Source organism: Gorilla gorilla, chromosome 9, assembly GCF_029281585.2.
Source record: "Gorilla gorilla gorilla isolate KB3781 chromosome 9, NHGRI_mGorGor1-v2.1_pri, whole genome shotgun sequence".
In the NCBI taxonomy this organism is placed as follows: Eukaryota; Metazoa; Chordata; class Mammalia; order Primates; family Hominidae; genus Gorilla; species Gorilla gorilla.
Window position 1 is genome coordinate 76562989 of NC_073233.2, and position 7031 is coordinate 76570019.

General features: G+C 47.7%; 1 long non-coding RNA gene across 1 annotated transcript; it reads left to right on the plus strand.

The window, feature by feature from the left end:
- Positions 1-539: 539 nt before the first annotated feature.
- Positions 540-6025, plus strand: LOC134756456 (uncharacterized). The gene is made up of 2 exons (XR_010129145.1): positions 540-1019; positions 2765-6025. It is a non-coding gene; the product is annotated as an uncharacterized lncRNA (long non-coding RNA).
- The last annotated feature ends 1006 nt before the right edge of the window (positions 6026-7031 follow it).

Genomic DNA, 7031 nt, shown 5'->3' on the forward strand with positions numbered 1-7031 from the left:
TCTGGTGAGGGCTGGCCCTCTGCTTCCACGATGGAGCCTCGTTCCTGTGTGTTCACGGGGCAGAAGGGGCAGGGGTGTCTTTTGACCTCTTTTATAAGGGCACCAATTCCATTTGTGAGGGTGGAGTCCTCATGACCTAAACACCTTCCAAATCCCCACCTCTTCATGCTATTGTATCGGCCCGCAACCTTCAACATTTGAATTTTGGGGGATACCAATATTTAGACTGTAGCACACAAATCCCACCCACAATCAACAGGGGAGATTATACAAGGACATGAATACCTGGAAGCAGGGATCATGGGGTTCCCTTAACGTCTGTCTACTACACCTTCTAAAATAAAAGACAGGCTGAGCACCGGGGCTCACGCCTGTAATCCCAACACTTTCAGAGGCCGAGGCAGGAGGACTGCTTGAGCCCAGGAATTCGAGACCCCATGTCTACAGAAAATTTAAAAAATTAGCCAGGTGTGGTTGTCAGGCCTCTGAGCCCAAGCCAAGCCATCGCATCCCCTGTGACTTGCACTCATATGCCCAGATGGCCTGAAGTAACTGAAGAATCACAAAAGAAGTGAAAATGGCCTGTTCCTGCCTTAACTGATGACATTGTCTTGTGAAATTCCTTCTCCTGGCTCATCCTGGCTCAAAACCTCCCCCACTGAGTACCTTGTGACCCCCACTCTGCCTGCCAGAGAACAACCCCCCTTTGACTGTAATTTTCCTTTACCTACCCAAATCCTATAAAACGGCCCCACCCCATCTCCCTTTACTGACTCTCTTTTCGGACTCAGCCCGCCTGCACCCAGGTGATTAAAAGCTTTATTGCTCACACAAAGCCTGTTTGGTGGTCTCTTCACATGGATGCCTATGAAATTTGGGGCCATGACTCAGATCGGGGGACCTCCCTTGGGAGATCAATCCCCTGTCCTCCTGCTCTTTGCTCCATGAGAAAGATCCATCTACGACCTCAGGTCCTCAGACCCACCAGCCCAAGGAACATCTCACCAATTTTAAATCGGGTAAGCGGCCTCTTCTTACTCTCTTCTCCAACCTCTCTCACTGTCCCTCAACCACTTTCTCCTTTCTACTCTTCAATCTCTCCCTTCTCTTAATTTCAATTCCTTTCATTTTCTGGTAGAGAGAAAGGAGACACGTTTTATCCGTGGACCCAAAACTCCAGCGCCGGTCATGGACTAGGGAAGGCAGCCTTCCATTGGTGTTTAATCATTGCAGGGGCGCCTCTTTGATTATTCACCCAGGTTTCAGAGGTGTCAGACCATGCAGGGACGCCTGCCTTGGTCCTTCACCCTTAGCGGCAAGTACCCCAACCCCTTCTCTCTGTGTCTCTACCCCTTCTCCACCTTTCTGGGGGGCAAGAAACCCCAACCCCTTCTCCTTCACCCTGAGTGGCAAGTCCCGCTTTTCTAGAGGAGGGGCAAGTACCCCAATCTCGTATCTCTGCACCCCAATCCCTTATTTCCATGCCCTGACCTCTTATCTCTGCACCCCATGCCTTATTTCCACAACCTGACCTCTTATCTCTGCACCCCAACCCCTTATTTCCATGCCACAACCCCTTTCCTGCTTTTCTGGAAGGTAAGAACCCCCGAACCCCTTCCCTCCATGTCTCTACTCTCTTTTCTCTGGGCTTGCTTCCTTCACTATGGGCAACCTTCCACCCTCCATTCCTCCTTCTTCTCCCTTAGCCTGTGTCCTCAAAAACTTAAAACCTCTTCAACTCTCACCTGACCTAAAATCTAAGCGTCTTATTTTCTTCTGCAGTGCCACTTGACCCCAATACAAACTCGACAGTAGTTCCAAATAGCTGGAAAATGACACTTTCAATTTTTCCATCCTACAAGATCTAAATAATTCTTATCGTAAAATGGGCAAATGGTCTGAGGTGACTGACGTCCAGGCATTCTTTCACACATCGGTCCCTCCCTAGTCTCTGTTCCCAGTGCAACTCATCCCAAATCTTCCTCCCTTCCCTCCCGCCTGTCCCCTCAGTCCCAACCCCAAGTGTCGCTGAGTCTTTCTAATCTTCCTTTTCTACAGACCCATCTGACCTCTTCCCTCCTCCCCAGGCTGCTCCTCGCCAGGCCGAGCTAGGTCCCAATTCTTCCTCAGCCTCCGCTCCTCCACCCTATAATCCTTTTATCGCCTCCCCTCCTCACACCTGGTCCGGCTTACAGTTTCGTTCAGTGACTAGCCCTCCCCCACCTGCCCAGCAATTTCCTCTGAAAAAGGTGGCTGGAGCTAAAGGCATAGTCAAGGTTAATGCTCCTTTTTCTGTATCCCAAATCAGATAGGGTTTAGGCTCTTTTTCATCAAATATAAAAATCCAGCCCAGTTCATGACTCCTTTGGCAGCAACCCTGAGAGGCTTTACAGCCCTAGACCCTAAAAGGTCAAAAGGCCGTCTTATTCTCAAAATATATTTTATTACCCAATCTGCTCCCGACATTAAATAAAACTCCAAAAATTAAATTCCAGCCCTCAAACCCCACAGCAGGATTTAATTAACCTTGCCTTCAAGGTGTACAATAATAGAAAAAGGTTGCAATTCCTTGCCTCCACTGTGAGACAAACCCCAGCCACATCTCCAGCACACAAGAACTTCCGAACGCCTAAACCGCAGTGGCCAGGCATTCCTCCAGAACCTCCTCCCCCAGGAGCTTGCTACAAGTGCCAGAAATCTGGCCACCAGGCCAAGGAATTCCTGCAGCCCAGGATTCCTCCTAAGCCGCGTCCCATCTGTGCAGGACCCCACTGTAAATCGGACTGTTCAACTCACCTGGCAGCCACTCCCAGAGCTCCTGGAACTCTGGCCCAAGGCTGACTGCTTCCCAGATCTTCTTGGCTTAGCGGCTGAAGACTGACGCTGCCCGATTGCCTCAGAAGCCCCCTAGACCATCAGGGATGCCAAGCTTCGCGTAACTCTCACAGTGGAAAGTAAGTCCATCCCCTTCTTAATCAATATGGAGGCTATCCACTCCACATCACCTTCTTTTCAAGGGCTTGTTTCCCTCGCCTCCATAACTGTTGTAGGTATTGATGGCCAGGCTTCTAAACCTCTTAAAACTCCCCAACTCTGGTGCCATATTAGACAGTACTCTTTTAAGCTCTCCTTTTAGTTATCCCCAACTGCCCAGTTGCCTTATTAGGCTGAGACACTTTAACTAAATTATCTGCTTCCCTGACTATTCCTGGGCTACAGCCACACCTCATTGCTGCCCTTCTTCCCAATCCAAAGCCTCCTTTGCGTCCTCCTCTTGTATCCCCCACACCTTAACCCACAAGTGTAAGATACCTCTACTCCCTCCTTTGTGACCGATCATGCACCGCTTACCATCTCATTAAAACCTAATCACCCTTACCTGGCTCAATGCCAATATCCCATCCCACAGCATGCTTTGAAAGGATTAAAGCCTGTTATCAATTGCCTGCTACAGTATGGCCTTTTAAAGCTATAAACTCTCCTTACAATTCCCCTGTTTTACCTGTCCTAAAACCAGACAAGCCTTACAAGTTAGTTCAGGATCTATGCCTTATCAACCAAATTGTTTTGCCTATCCACCCCATGGTGCCAAACCCATATACTCTCCTATCCTCAATTCCTCCCTCCACAATCCATTATTCTGTTCTGGACCTCAAACATGCTTTCTTTACTATTCCTTTGCACCTTTCATCCCAGCCTCTCTTCGCTTTCACTTAGACTGACCCTGACACCCATCAGGCTCAGCAAATGACCTGGGCTGTACTGCCGCAAAGCTTCACAGACAGCCCCCATTACTTCAGTCAAGCCCAAATTTCTTTCTCATCTGTTACGTATCTCAGCATAATTCTCACAAAAACACACGTGCTCTCCCTGCTGATCGTGTCTGATTAATCTCCCAAACCTCAATCCCTTACAAAACAACAACTCCTTTCCTTCCTAGGCATGGTTAGTGTGGTCAGAATTCTTACACAAGAGCCAGGACCACACCCTGTAGCCTTTCTGTCCAAACAACTTGACCTTACTGTTTTAGCCAAGCCATCATATCTCCATGCAGCGGCTGCTGACGCCCTAATACTTTTAGAGGCCCTCAAAATCACAAACTATGCTCAACTTACTCTCTACACTTCTCATAACTTCCAAAATCTATTTTCTTCTTCATACCTGATGCATATACTTTCTGCTCCCCGGCTCCTTCAGCTGTACTCACTCTTTGTTAAGTCCCACAATTACCACTGTTGCTGGCCCAGACTTCAATCTGGTCTCCCACATTATTCCTGATACCACACCTGACCCCCATGACTGTATCTCTCTGATCCACCTGACATTCACCCCATTTCCCCATATTTCCTTCTTTCCTGTTCCTCACTCTGATCACGCTTGATTTATTGATGGCAGTTCCACCAGGCCTAATCGCCACACACCAGCAAAGGCAGGCTAAACTATAGTACAAGCCACTAGCCCACCGCTTAGAACCTCTCACTTTCTTTCCATCATGGAAATCTATCCTCAAGGAAATAACTTCTCAGTGTTCCATCTGCTATTCTACTACTCCTCAGGGATTATTCAGGCCCTTCCCTACACATCAAGCTCGAGGATTTGCCCCCACCCAGGACTGGCAAATTAACTTTACTCAACATGCCCCGAGTCAGATAACTAAAATACCTCTTAGTCTAGGTAGACACTTTCACTGGATAGGTAGAGTCCTTTCCTACAGGGTCTGAGAAGGCCACCGCAGTCATTTCTTCCCTTCTGTCAGACATAATTCCTCAGTTTAGCCTTCCCACCTCTATACAGTCTGATAACAGACCAGCGTTTATTAGTCAAATCAGCCAAGTGTTTTTCAGGGTCTTAGTATTCAGTGAAACCTTTACATCCCTTACGGTCCTCCGTCTTCAGGAAAAGTAGAACAGACTAAAGGTCTTTTAAAAACACAACTCACCAAGCTCAGCCACCAACTTCAAAAGGACTGAACAATACTTTTACCACTTTCCCTTCTCAGAAGTCAGACCTGTCCTCAGAATGCTACAAGGTGCAGCCCATTTGAGCTCCTGTATAGACGCTCCTTTTTATTAGGCCCCAGTCTCATTCCAGACACCAGACCAACTTAGACTGTGCCCCAAAAAAACTTGTCATCCCTACTATCTTCTGTCTAGTCATACTCCTATTCACCGATCTCAACTACTCACACATGCCCTGCTCTTGTTTACACTGCCGGTTTACACTGTTTCTCCAAGCCATCACAGCTGATATCTCCTGGTGCTATCCCCAAACTGCCACTCTAAACTCTTGAAGTAAATAAATAATCTTTGCTGACAGGACTATGTTGAATCTCCTTAGGCACTCTCTAATTAGACGTCCTAGGTCTCCCAATTCTTAGTCCTTTAATACCTGTTTTTCTCCTCTTATTCCATTTAGTTTCTCAATTCATACAAAACCGTATCCAGGCCATCACCAATAATTCTAAATGATAAACGTTCCTTCTAACAACCCCACAATATCACCCCTTACCACAAAATCTTCCTTCAGCTTAATCTCTCCCACTCTAGGTTCCCACATGGCCCCTAATCCCGCTCAAAGCAGCCCTGAGAAACATCGCCCATTCTCTCTCTCCATTCCACCCCCAAAAATTTTCACCGCCCCAACACTTCAACACTATTTTGTTTTATTTTTCTTATTAATATAAGAAGGCAGGAATGTCAGGCCTCTGAGCCCAAGCCAAGCCATCGCATCCCCTGTGACTTGCACGTATATGCCCAGGTGGCCTGAAGTAACTGAAGAATCACAAAAGAAGTGAATACGCCCTGCCCCGCCTTAACTGATGACATTCCACCACAAAAGAAGTGAAAATGGCCTGTTCCTGCCTTAACTGATGACATTGTCTTGTGAAATTCCTTCTCCTGGCTCATCCTGGCTCAAAACCTCCCCCACTGAGTACCTTGTGACTCCCACTCTGCCCGCCAGAGAACGCCCCTTTGACTGTAATTTTCCTTTACCTACCCAAATCCTATAAAATGGCCCCACCCCATCTCCCTTTGCTGACTCTCTTTTCGGACTCAGCCTGCCTGCACCCAGGTGTTTAAAAGCTTTATTGCTCACACAAAGCCTGTTTGGTGGTCTCTTCACACGGACGCACACGAAAGTGGTGATGCACACCTGTCATCCCAGCTACTCCCGGGGCTGAAGCTGGATCACTTGAGCCCTGGGGTTCCACGCTGCACTGAGCTGTGATCACACAACTGCACTCCAGCCTGGGCAACAGAGCAAGACCCTGTCTCTAACAAATAGAATAAAAAGGCAATTGCTAGGCCAGGCATGGTGGCTCATGCCTATAATCCCACCACTTTGGGAGGCCAAGGTGGATGGATCACCTGAGGCCAGGAGTTCAAGACCAGCCTGGCCAACATGGAAAAAAACCCATGTCTACTAAAAATAAAAAAAATAAAATAAAAAAAAAAGCTGGGCATGGTGGTGTGTGCCTGTAATCCCAGATTCTCAGGAGGCTGAGGCGGGAAAATCACTTGAACCTGGGAGGTGGAGGTTGCAGTGAGCCGACATTGCACCATTGCACTCCAGCCTGGGTGACACAGCAAGACTCCGTCTCAATTGCTGCATCTTGAGTCTCCTATTGTTGCTGTTGTGAGACCTTGGTTCTCATCTTCTTAGTTTAAAATAATTTAAACAAGAGACACACAGCAGAGGAGAGGTAACATAGAGTAATTTATTGCAAAAGAAAAAGAATATTCTGAAAGTTAGATGCCGAATAGACAGTACACCCTGAGAGAGAGAATTCGGGGTGGGCTGCTTGTGAGGATGAGACAGCAAAGACTGGGACTAGGTGCGAGAAACAAACTCGCCTGTCCAAACCCAAAGGATGGACTCAAGAGACCCGGAGAACAGCGGAAGTGGGACTCTTAATGATGGTCTTGCAAGCTCGGGTGTCTGATGAGTAGGCACACCCAGCACGGTTTCAACAGGCAATTTATCCCCTAGTGCACAGGTCTCTCCCCCGTTTCCTCATAGGCTGAGTACTA